The 12,999-nt window shown below is 43.4% G+C and overlaps 1 protein-coding gene and 1 long non-coding RNA gene across 5 annotated transcripts in view; one reads left to right on the top strand and one right to left on the bottom strand.

The window, feature by feature from the left end:
* LOC149917001 (uncharacterized) overlaps positions 1-12,999 on the top strand; it is a 515,322-nt gene that overhangs the window by 349,022 nt on the left and 153,301 nt on the right. The gene's annotated exons all lie outside the window — the stretch shown is intronic.
* LOC149917002 (uncharacterized) lies at positions 7,345-11,652 on the bottom strand. The gene is made up of 3 exons (XR_016468526.1): positions 10,433-11,652; positions 8,636-8,824; positions 7,345-8,564 (listed from the first exon to the last, which is right to left on the bottom strand). It is a non-coding gene; the product is annotated as an uncharacterized LOC149917002 (long non-coding RNA).

Genomic DNA, 12,999 nt, shown 5'->3' with positions numbered 1-12,999 from the left:
AAGCCTTGGTTAACGCGATAAGATGATAGGAGTAGTATCAGTGAGCCCAAAATACAGCTTGCAGGTGGTATGAAGTTTTAAATATTGGAATACTGATCATGGCAAAGGCATGGCAAGGCAGCATGGTCTGGAGTTATGCAGTAGATGTCAGAAGTTATACCACGGGTAGCATAGCCCCAAAATTTTATCTGTCCTTGTCTCCCTGCCTTTAGTCATCTCTAGTAAAACAAAACCATGAAAATGTTACGCTATTACAGTCTGCAGTGGTTATAAACATGGAAATGGTGCTACTTGTATGTAGTAAGCCTTTTGGTTATTACAGCTCTCAAAGTGCACATATACATAAATACAGTATGTATACACATATAAAATACAGTTCCTAATAGGGTTTAATTATGCAAGTTTGAGGTTTTAGTCTGTTTCTTAATGTTGCTTCTTATTCTTTAAAGTTCTATCATAATTTGCTGGAAAATTGTGGGTATCTTTGTAATGAACATAGAGCCTACAGAGGACTTCATATGCTGCAATTCAGTGCAGTAAAAAAAAAAACAAAACAGGTAAACCCAGTAACATGGCAACTTCCTAGCAAGAGGACAGCAGCAGATGTTTCCTAGGATTTTTCTAGATCCCTGAAACGATCAGTTTAGGTACATCTCCTCATGTGACAACGCTCACTTCCTGCAGGCACAGCATCTTTCTCAAATGTTGGTCTTGGCTGGAAGGATTTTTTTTTCATGATGTAGCCATAAATATTGATAGTATACATTTTCTTACTAAAGCAATGCCATGGAATAGTGGATTTGTTTTAGTGTTCAAATGTAAATAAAATGTGATTAATCTGGAATTTTAGCAAGAGATATTTTAAACATCGTTAATGATGGCTTTCTTTCTGTTGTGCCCTATTTATTGGGTTTTGGCGTCTTCAAGAAAATTTCCAGTCGAAATGTTGGAAGTAAGATTTAGGCATTTGGAGTTATTGTTTCATAGTGGACTACATGTTCACATGCAGAAGCTGCTCTATAGCTGCTCATGAGTCTGCTAGTTTAGAAACTAAAAAAGGTTGCTATTTCTCTTAGGTTCAGATTGCTGCCATGCAATTGTATTTTTTTTTTAATATCTTTTGTGTTTCTAATGAAAGGCAAGACTAATTTGCAGTAATTATGTTATAACAGCAATAAGTGCTGGCGTACATAGTAAATGTAATGGTAATTGATTTGCCAAAGGGCTGATGCATGTAGCCAGAGTGGAAACCCTAATGTGTGAATCACATGTGATTTTGGAAGTGCTTGAGAGCTGAAGTAGTCATGTAAAACTAGAGATAGAAGAAAGATACAAAGGCACACATAGAGTAAACGATTTCTAAAGCTTTCCTCATGGCAATATTTTTGTCAGCAGGCTTTCCTGCTGTGCCAGGTCACGCTAATAGTAAAAAAGAATTTATGTCAAAACCAGAATGGAAAGCTGCTATGATTTTAATGCTAAAAGAATGTTAGCTTTGTCTTATTCTTTTGGTGAAGTAGCTCAGTGATGACTTGTAATAATGTGAGGGACAGGTCAGAATCAAGGTTAGTAAAAGGATCCAATGTCATCTGAATTACAGATCTGATGGTGGGGCTGTGCATTGTAGCAATGTAGGGCACTGATGCCTCCTGCATGGGTGAGAAGAGAGTTTATCCCATTACAGTTCTGTTTATAGGGCTGGTCTATACAGACTGCCAATTAATTAAGAGTATAACCATTTTGGCACCGAATTTCATGTCCTCACAGGAACACAATCAGCTTCGAAACTGATTGTTAAAATGCTGCAGTTTCTGCCCTGAGAAGCCATGTTTCCAGGTACAGCACAGAGATCAGCATATTTGCTTGGGAAATTATTTTATTTTTGAGCAGCAGTCAAATTGATCTTGCTATAAAATTCTGCTATGAGTTAATATCATTGGAATCTAGTTTAGGGAGCTGGTTTTCACAGGCACTGTTGCTATGCAAATGGTATCCTCCAGATGTGAAGTGTGTTATGAAACTAATAAAGAATGCATGTCTATGAGCATAGCTAGAATGTACAAAATAACCTTTGCCATGTAAGAAATATAGTAAGAAACATAAATTAAAAAGTGTGACAAAAAATGTGTGCCATGGAGCTCTCAGAAAGCTTTGACCCTGCCCTGATTTTGAGCAGGGATGTTTCATGGTGTTTCTTCTCAAACAAGACAATGGTACAATGGTGGGATGGGTTATTTAGCGATGGGCTCACCTGTGGTGTGCATTCACTCATACTGATGGGCCATGGGCAGAAGTGAGAACATGGTTTCTCTGCCTGAGAGCTCTTTATGCAACCACGGTTTACCTGTTGCCCAGGGGTCAGAGAGGGTCTGAAAACTCCAAGTCTGGGAAAAAAGAATGAGATTTTCCCTATGGCAAGAGCAATTCTATGTTATTTAGAGAATTGAAAAAATGAAGCTCTACTTGTTTCCATGCACCAGAAAAGCAATACAGTCCTTAGTGACAGGCTTTGTCTTGAAATAGAGAAGTACAGACCCTGAAAACATATACGATCATCTTTGAAATCTTCAGAGCTCTAACTGCAACATCTGAGAAATTTGATTTTTTTTTTTTTTTTTTCAAGTACTGCATTTTAGCAAAAGCTTGGGAATCTTCTTGCTGCTCCTGAAGTAGCCAGCAGGACCTGGGATCTGCTTCTGCTTGCTTTCTTTTGCTCTCTGAAGGGATAAAAAGATGGACCAAGTAGAGAACGAACTTGTTTTTTTTTTACACAGTGTAACTCTGTGTATGGCTGTTCTGCCAACAGTCAGACTCTTTCCAACCCAACGCACGTCAGGAGATAAAGTCCAATCCTCAGAAGGTCCTTCTGGGGCTGTGCACCTAACACCATGCAGCTGTGATGCCCGACAGAAGGACTGCATGCAGTGCAGTGGCACATCTGCACAGCCATGTTGCTGCAGCCCATATGACAGACCCAGCAAAGAACTGGGATCCTTTCCACTTGCAGCCTCTGGTCCTCTGCTGGTGACCGAGGATGCTTTTTAAGAAGGATGATTGGACTAAAGTGTCAAAAACCCACTCTTAAAACTGCTCAGCAGCAATATTTCAGATATTTCAAGAGTGGAGCTTCACATAGGCCCTGCTGTTCAGCCCAAGAGCTCCTGATTCCCTTTATGTAAAATAGCAGACCCTGGCCAAAGACAAGTTCTGACCTGGAACACATGCTTGTATTTGGCCTAAGAGGGCTTTGTTCTCTCTAAGTTCCTATACTTATAAACCTTTCTATTCATTTCAGCTGGCTTTTTCCTTCTTTTTTTTTTTTTTTTTTTTTGTCTTTCTTTTTTTGCTTTTTCTGTACAACAAAATGGAAAGTTCAGTACTTGTAATTCAGTAAACACATTTTTTATGCAAGGCTTTTATATCTACTGTAGAAAGCTCTCACTTGTTTCTTTCTTCTGGAGGCATGAAAAATTGTTTATTAAATATAATAATAATAATAAGGTAGAGATAAGCTTTCTTAGCTGGCATTACTTCAGATTCCGACGTATTTTTCGCCAGCCTCACTTCATTATAGCTCTATTTGGTAGTGCATAACCAGCATGTGTCATGCCGAATGAAGGCTGGCTTCAGAATAACATGTCAGTAAGATGATTGCTCTTGGAACACACGGTGCCCTCACTCTATAATTAAATGCAAAACCTGCGTGGAAAAAATTGCTGTTAAAAGTCTTAGCTTATGCTCAGCGGAGACCAGCGGCACAGGGACAAATGCTGTCACGCTCACTTTAATTGCTTCCCATGCGTCTTGCTGCAGGAGCTGTGGCACTGCAGAGCTCCTGCCAGGGTGCTGAGGCTGTGGAGCAGGTGGGGGACTGGGTGGGATGGCGCTGAGGCCATGGGGTGCAGGAGGGGCTGGTGCTACCCACACCTGCCAGGCACAGGGAAGGGGATGCTGATCATTTCAACTGTGTTTCCAAATAAGACATCATGAGCATAGAGGTAACTCACTTTCTACAAGGGGAACACAATGAAATGATTTTTAAAAAATTATAAATCTATTGTGTTTTTCTGTTCTCAAGTTTCCCTTGACCATCCTCTAATCAAATATGAATAGAGCGTGTTCTTCCAGGACAGCTCACGGACTTTCAGACCTAGGCTTTCTGTCCTTCTTTCCCTGAAATGGTCCATTTCTCCTGTGAGGTTACCTTCATCCTGAGCAGCCCTTCCATTTACTCAGCTCTCATAAGGTACAGTCACATCACACTTCAGATCAGCCCAATATGTCAAGGCAGAGAGGTGCAAGCTCCTCAGGCAGCTGACAGTGTGCTGTGTTCTGTGTCCCCTTCTGAACCAGCTCCATCATTCCCAGAGCCTGACTCTCTTCTGTCTCCTGAGACAAGACCTTTGCTTTTGAGCTTGCCTCCGTCTTCTTTCCTCACAGGCAACCTTCCCTGTTCAGAAAGGCCACAGCTATTTGTCATCTGCAGGAGCCCCTTTATTTCCTTCTCTGCCTTAGAGGTGAGTTACACCATAATAAATCAAGTAGCGAAAACCAGTCACCTTGGTCCCCTGCACAGTCAAGATCAGGGCCTTCTGAGGTGTCCAGGGAGCATTAATCCTCACGTTATCTTTTAAAATCTTTAATCTCCTATTCTTGGTGATGATTTCAAGTTGGGCATTGTAGCTTTGTTCTATGTTCAGCTCATAAAGACAGATGTGTGCTGTTGAGGCACGCAGGCGGTAGGAAACGAGTGGCTTTTCTCAATTTCTTTCTTCAGGTTGATGAAAATAACAGTGAGAAAAGGAGCGTGAGTTTTGGCCGCGCTTCACTGCTATCAGTGTTCATTTCACTTCTGACATTTAAATACTCTAAATGCCTGAGAAAATGTGCTGGTAGACACCAAGCAAATATTCTGAAAATTTCTTTGACACCGCCAGGTTCTTTGATTCCACTCCTTCACGTCTGCAGGAATCTGAAGAAAAGTTGTGTGAATGGATGCATTTTGGCAGCCTTCTCCAGGTTAGCTAAACCTTAGGGGTCACATCATGTCTGGTCCTTAAACTGTTTCTCAGCAGTAGGAGGCATTGCGATTGATAGTCTTGAAAACCAAGGCAAGGATGTTTTTCTACTGCCACTGCAGGCTGCTGGTCCGGGACCCCTGCAGCAAGCCATCTGCACAGGGAGACAGGGCATGATGTGCCCACACCTTGCCTTGCCCTGAAGGCCTTCATCCCATTTCCACTGAGTCCTGAGGCACCACAAAGTCCAGCTGTTATATGGTTTTCCAAAAGGCATTCAGCTAGGTTTCTCAGCAAGACCTCAGAACAAAGGTTTTGAAAACAAAGGTGCCACAGAGTGAAAGGGAAGGTGCTTTCATGGGTCAAAACACTTTTGAAAGTCAGGAAGAAAGAATGTGAATGTACGGTTGGCTTATGTACTAAGCATGAGAGGTGTCTCAGAGGTGTGCACTGGGGTCTGTGCTGCTCAACATGCCTATACATGATCTCGAGGGGGAGTGACTTGTAAGATGTCAAAGTTTGCTGGTGCCACCCAGTCACAGAGGGCAAAAAGATGAGAGCAGGCTGTCAAGAACTGCACGAGACCCCTACAAGTGTGGTCACTTGACATAGCAAGGCACAATCAGTGTCCTGAATACTGCCTGCATATTTACAGTTCTGGTCCCTGTTCTGAAAAGGATACTGCACAAGTGGAAAAGATAGAGATATCCTCTGTGCAGTATTCCCCTGTATATCAGCCTGTGAGAAACTAATTCAGGTTAGTTAGCAAGCGTTCAAACTGACAACTATCTTCCACTCTTCTCTGTGCCCCAGAATGCGATTCTTTTCCTCCTTTGTAGTCAGGCACAGGTTTGTAAGCCCCCAGGCCTCTCTGAGGACAGTCACTGTTGTCAGGCTTCATCTGTATTTTTGAGAGCACACTTTGCAAAAGTTAGCATTTTGGCTCTGAAGGCAGAACGTGTCTGGAGCTGTGGCAGAAAGACAGCAAGTATTCATCTTTTGCTACCTGCACGTTCAATCACAAGCACATCTCTAACATGTTTGTGTGCAGGGCACACACGGACATCAAAAGGGCAGTCCTTCCCTGGTTTCCAGCGGCACAACATTTAGGTAACTGAGGTTAAGAATTCACCAGGGAACCCGTGGGGACTGGAGAAAACAGACTTACAGGCAGCAAACTTCAAGGGAAGTGGGATCGATACCACCTCTTCTGTTTCTTCCATGAGTTTCTTCCACACTAATAATTTCTGCAGTGTTAAAATAACGATGCCAAAGGCTTCAGATGGCAATCATAGTTCTCATATGAATTATACATTTGTACCCGAGGAGCAGGAATTAGTACCATACTGTATTTATTACTGAATGGCAAAAGTTTCCTGGAAAGATTTTCAAAGACCTACATTTTTCGCCTACGTTTTTCTCTATTTAATTTTTGTAATAAAAGGGCTGGCAATGCAGGAACTCTCTGGAAAGTCAGCTGGATGCTGCTGGGCAATCAGTCCTCTAAGGAGCCGGTTTGTCAGCTCGCAGGTACACGGAGGTTTTATAGACCACCTGATGGCTTCTGTGGATAAGCTTTGCCTCATTCTCTCCGGGCAGCAGCCAGTAGAGAGCGATATTGCATACATGTGAGAAGTTAGTTCACTACACTGTATTATTCTAAGGGGAATTAACCATTATAATTATTGCTTTCCTTCTCCAGTACTGCTGTAATAACTAAGCTAGATATAAAGGAGTTTAGGCTTTGCTAATGTTTTTTCATTCTCCTCAGTCCTTACTCTTTATCTTGTGTATAGTCAATGGCTCGTCAAACCTGAAGCTGATTTATTTGTTATTACATATTTAAAATGTTTCTTTTCCTACGAACCCACTAATGGGATGTTACACATCAAAATTAGATTAAAGAGTTCTGGAAAAGAAATCTTCTAATCACTTAGTCGAGTAAAGCCTTTTGCTTCTATGGCGAATATTTGTAGGCTCCCAGTTTTGTATAAGCCAGTATCATTTGCAGAATTCAGCTTGCATTGGATCACCACACTGGGGTCACAGGATGAAAATATGTGTGTTAGCATTTCAGAATCTCTATCAACTAGTTTTTGTCACCTCCATCTTCAAATTTAATACCATTTTTTCCTGATATAATATTTATATGACATATATAAATGTGCAAGATGGCTCCATATCTGAAATAAAATAGCTTATAACCTTAATGCCTATCCATAATCACAGTTTTTAATCTAGGATCTTCCATGTAGAGAATGGATGATCACAGGTGAATAATTTATCAAGTATGTCCACAAGCCCCTGAACATGGCAATGGAAAAGAACACTTGATGCAAACTAAATGTCTCCATATCATTATTTTACTGACCTCTCTGAGTCACCCCCAACATCTGCTGCCCCATCCTACCAAATGTCACATTCACTGAGGCAAAGGGAAGGCTGGCTCTGGGGGCAGAGAGGGTAGCAGGGAGGCATAGAAAGGGATGACAAGCAGCAGCAAGATCTGCATGCTCCACTGCAAGAACGACTGAATTCTCAGTTCTGTGCTGAGCCCCTGGCATGGGATTCCTCTGCACGTCACACCAGGATCAGCCATTAAAAATGAGAAACTCCAGCACCAACAGCATCTCCTTTTGCACTGAGGTTGGCTTTGGCTACTCTGAAATGTGCTCTTGGGCAGGGAGGGGCAGCTACCTTCCCTTAGCTGAGGAATCTTGCCCTGTGAGCACATCTCTATGCTTCTTGGTGCAATGCAGATTCTGCTGGGTAAGGCAGGAAATAAGTCTTAAAAAATAATCCGTGAGCTTGCTTCTCCATCATTTAATCACAAACCTTTGGTTAAATTTCCCAAAGGCTTTCAGAGGTTGTTAGTAAACTTGGAAGACAGAATTAAGAAAAAAAAGAAAGAAAGAAAGAGTTTATCAGCCAGCTTAGTACATGAAGTGAAGAGTTGCTTGGTGAGTGAAGTAAGCCAAGTCAGCACTGAGTTACACCTCACTGAATAACATGCAATAACCTTATATGCATGCCCTGAGAAAGAAAAGTACAATTCTAATACCAATACCCAGAGCAAACAGGGGCACCTTTGGGAACGAAGTCCTTTGCTGCTCTTTATGAAAAGAGGATCCTCTTCATTCTAGTATATACCTTTTTTTATGCATTCATACGGACTTTTTCTGTTTCTGTGTGTAAGAGAGAACCTAGGTACTAATCAATAATTTGATGGAGCTACATACCTACAGATGAGCTTTGAGAAACCTTCATTAGTGTAAGAAATAGTAGTTCTTGCATCATTATTTTCTTGGATTCTTTGCACTGTAGTCAACAGAAGGGAATACATCCTCCTATCTCAGTCTCTTCAGTGCTGAGTCTGTCATTGTGGTTTGGACCCACATTTCTCTGCTGTGGTTCAGCTTCCCTTGTCTCTGCTGCTGTGGGATCAGCCTGCTGTCAGCAGCAATGTCCAGCAGTGCTCGTCCTTGGGCATCCTCCCTGCAGGCAACTGACCGCAGAGCCCTCCTGCTGACACCTGCTTGCCCCACTCTGCAGAGAGACCACCAGGTAAGCCCTGCTGGCCTTGGGTGTCAGTCTGTAAGGAAAGGAAAGGCACCGACCTTGAGCCTGTACCTGTCTTCTCTCCTGCATCTGTTCCGGAGCAGAAATGATTCAGAACCAAAAATGTCAGCATTACTCCTCGTTTGGGTCCAGACTGTGCAAATGGCCTCTGTCTCCATGATGAGTATCTCAGGTCTAGCTATGGGACACGAGCATCTGCTCCTAGGAGCTCGAAGCCTGTCCCTTGCCTGACAAGAATACACTTAATGAAATTAAAGAGCAATAAAATCAGCTACATTACTCAAGATTATTACTTTCTGCCACATTGTGTATTCATACTGTAATTTACCACCACAGGAGATCACAGGAACAAACCCTGGGTTTTACAGAGGTCTTTGTGATATTACGGCTATAATCAGAGTCAGCTACACCGAGTGCCATAATGAGGGCAATCAAATCCCACACGTCAGCACGCAGCCCGATGCCTGCAGTGTCCCTGCTGCAGTGCTCCCCTCCTCTTCCCAGCCCACCTCGTAGGCAGCGCACAGCTGATCATCTGAGTTACTGCCATTTGGGATTTTGTTATGGCACAGGAGCCAGGTGCTCCAAAGGCAAAGAGTAAATGTAATGTAGATGTCCATCAGACCCACAGCTAGATTTCCTCTGCTCTGGGACTTCCCACCAAAGTGAACTGGTCATCTGCCAGGAGGAACATGGCAGTGGCCTTTGAAGCAAAGAGAGGAAGAATAAAAGGAAAAAAATAAAGGAAAAAAAAAAAAAAAAGGAGAAAGAACAACTATGTGGCTGTGAACAGAAATAGAATTCACCACCTTTCCACTGTTCCCATGGAAATCTTTCACTGCCTTCCATGCCATGAAGTGTTTATCTACAATCTCAGGTGACCCTTGCAGCTTCCATTTGTTGAGGCTTACTTTGCAGAAGCACTGCCATTTGCTTTTGGGTACACACCGTACAGCTTGCGTGCCCAAGAACATTTGGCTTGCTGGGAAGAAATCTCTTTGTAGAACAACTCAGCTTACCCAAAGATGTGCTAGGGTCATGGCTGTCCCCAGGGGAGCCCCCCAGGGTTCTCCTGTTGGTCCAGGCAGCACAGCCCTGCTCCTGGCTTCCCTCTTTCATTCCTGCTTGCCCCCCAGGCAGCTGCCCACATGCTGGCCTCTGCTCACCTGGTGGTCCTTGCCGTGACAACCTGCATCTCTCAAATGCATCTCTGGATAAAAACAGCTTGGTCTTTTACTCTGTTTGCTCTATTATTCAGACTTTTCTTTTTCAGACACTAGACTTTATTAAAATTTAGTCTTTCAAGACGTGGCTGATACAATGTGTGAAAAAAATAAAAGGAGACTGCAGAGCTTCCTTCTTAGGTCAAAAAGCTGTGACAGGATGACTTGGTAACACAGAGCACAAGAGCTAACAAATCTCCCTCTTTCATTTCTCTCTACTGATCAGCAATGGCTTTTCAAAGCCCAGGACCTTGCTGTCTTCACAAGCCTACCTAGGGGGAAAAACACCCCAGGAGAGCACCCGGGATTTGGGAGGGGGTCAGCTGGAAGGAGAGCCACAGATGGCTCCCTGCAAGTGGCAGCAGGCTTTCCCAATGAGGCTGGGGGTGCTGAGGGCTCTGTGTCATGGCCCAAAGAGAAAGGACAGCCTAAACTCAGTGTCTTCTTGCTATGAGGGACACCTGGCTTCTACCTCTTCCTCAACATTTTCTTCTGTCAAAATGAAAGATAAAAGTGAAATATTTAAAATATTTAGAAAGACAAAGCTGTGCACAGGAAAATAAATCAAGAGGCATTTAGTGTCAAGTAACATTCCTGAGTTGTTTATGCTACCTTCAGTTGTGACCTTGAGACCACAGGCTGTTGTTTCTTCCCAGGGAGTACTGCTTCTCACTCAGGCGTCCTTTAGAACCATTTAGATCACAGAATCGTGGAATCATAGAATGGTCTGGGTTGGAAGGGACCTTTAAGATCATTGAGTTCCAGTCCCTCCAGACTAGACCAGGTTGCTCAAAGCCCCATCCTGCCTGGGTCATAAATATAGACATGGATGAGCAGAACATGTTGTCTGAGATGCTCAGGGTGGATTTCCGAATATTTTAATCCCCTCCACAGAAGAAAGAGGAAAAAACAATTTCTTTTTAGAGAAAACAGAGAGGGGGAAGTAGTAAGCTTTTGGTTGGTTCGTTGGTTTTGTTTTTTTCCTTAAGTATTCATGAAAGGAGTAAGAGAGAGATCAGGAGCGTCTAGCTGCAGGAGGAGAACTCCTGACAAACATCAGTGGTGCTCCCAGAGTGATGGGAAACTTCCCCAACTAGCGAGAGAGTTGGGCTGAGCAGAGAGATGGTGAGCCACTGGAAATAATACAGAATGGCTTTCTAATAGTCCCAATTAATGAATAGAGCCTGTTGTAAATTAGGATTAATTTTTCAAGAAAAATGAATCATTCTGGGAATGAAAAAAAAAAGAGAAAAAATGTATATTTTGAAACTCTTTGGCAATATCTAACAGTGGCTTCTACCCAGGCTGTTCTGTGTTTTTAATAACTTCAGATATTTGGTGCTCAGCTGTCTCCCTCACTCACATGAAAATAAGCCTCGTAAGGAAGTCCTACAGCCAGCCCCAGCTTGAGATATGTGTGGAGACACTTCTCTGTGGGGAAAGGGCAGCTCCAGTGTGGTTTGAGTATTGAGTATTCCTAATCCACGTTTCTTTCAGAGGGAGCAAAAGGTGCTCAGAACTGAAAGGAGCCAGTGGTGCTCCCAGGAGCCCTGGGCCCATTCAGAATTGTCACTCAACATTAGCACTGCCTCGGTCTGCAGCCTCATCACTGGGCTCATAACTCCAGCACTGGGAATGCGCCTGTTTGCATTCAGAATTTACAGTGGGTTCCAGGTAAAGATAAGCCTGGGGCTGAGAATGTGATGCTCATAATAAATTCTTTGCAAAATAAGTGAATGTTTGCATCCTGGCAAGTCAGCGGCAGCATTCTTCTGGCCTGCTTGGGATGCCTTCTGCACCTGGGTCCTCCCAGCAGCCTCCACCTGGTGCTGCCTGAGCTGTGTGCAGAACTCAGTGCACAGAGCTGGCTCACTGTGCTCCATTTAAAAAGGATTGCTGCGTGAGAAGCAAGTCAGGCGGGCTCTGACCATAATTAAGGACACGCTTTGATGAGATCCCAAGGCAAGCAGCAGAAGTGTGCCGTTGTTTCCTTCATGTTCTTGACTCCTTTTCCCTTGTATGTTTTTTTCAGTCGTGTTTAACAGTCTACTTGCTTCATGCTGCAGCTTCTCCTCACCTCGGAGGAAAGCTCCAGAGGCCTCATCTAGACAAAAGCAAAAGATTTGTACTGTGAGGGCCTAGGGAGAGGTTCAGAGGGCTGAAGCTGTCACTGTGTACCAGCAGGGGTGGGAGCAGCAAGGCCTGAGAGGCAGAGAGCATCCCAAAGAATGGGCAGGAACAGAGAGGCCGTTCCCTGCGGGGCTGTAGGGGAACAGGCAGAAGGACATCCTGAGCCACTTTCTCCTTTTAGCCCCTGGTGTTATAAGTGGTTGTTTTGAAATCCTATTTCAGACCTAAGTAGTTAAACTAATCACATGTGGCCAATTGGCTGAATAAATGGAACTGTGCTCTATGACTTACTGAAATCCAAATCCTGACCAGGTTATGCTGGTGATGTCCTGCATATCAATGTGAATAATAGTTGCTCACACTTAAAATCATAAACCCAGTGCTTAGTCTGCATTAACTGCCACTTGTCTTTCTCATCTCCATATAAGATAGCTCAGGTTTCCCCTGCAGAGGGATCTTCCAGCACACTGCTGGGCCTGGCAGCCCCTCTGCCTGAGGCACACCTTGTGCTGCTAACAGCTCTGCTGCACTGTCCGTGGGCTCCCACTTGCCCACAGTGTGGGGCAGTACTTCCTCTGACTCCTACATTGTTAATCCCTGATTGCCACGGTGATCCCACATCAGCTTAGAGCCTTAAAACTAAGAAAAGAGAAAGTGCAATAGGAATTGCTGCTATCTGGACGTTTTTTTAATTTAGTAGTACTGCAGAATCAGAAGTCACTTTGATTGCAAAAAACCTATGGGCTAATATGCATTTCTGACTTACTTCATCTGCAATCTCTATATATAATGTAGATACACTATAAAACAAAAGAATGGGTCAACAAAATGAATATTGAAATTTCTTTTTAAAATAACATTAAAACCCCAAACAAGCAGAGTATTAAGAAGCATGGAAATGATGGCCTATGCAATTTCATATTGTTCAGTCCCAATGGCTGCTCATAAATTCTTAACACAGCTGCACACTTTGATGCAAAGGTACTCCCAGGCACTCGCTGCAACCTGTCCTCATCACTGCAGGGATGGGGACCTGCAGGCATTGCCAC

Source organism: Phasianus colchicus, chromosome 8 (genome assembly GCF_987193195.1).
Source record: "Phasianus colchicus chromosome 8, bPhaCol1.hap1.1, whole genome shotgun sequence".
Classification (NCBI taxonomy): Eukaryota; Metazoa; Chordata; class Aves; order Galliformes; family Phasianidae; genus Phasianus; species Phasianus colchicus.
This window is presented reverse-complemented; position numbering and strand designations above follow the sequence as displayed.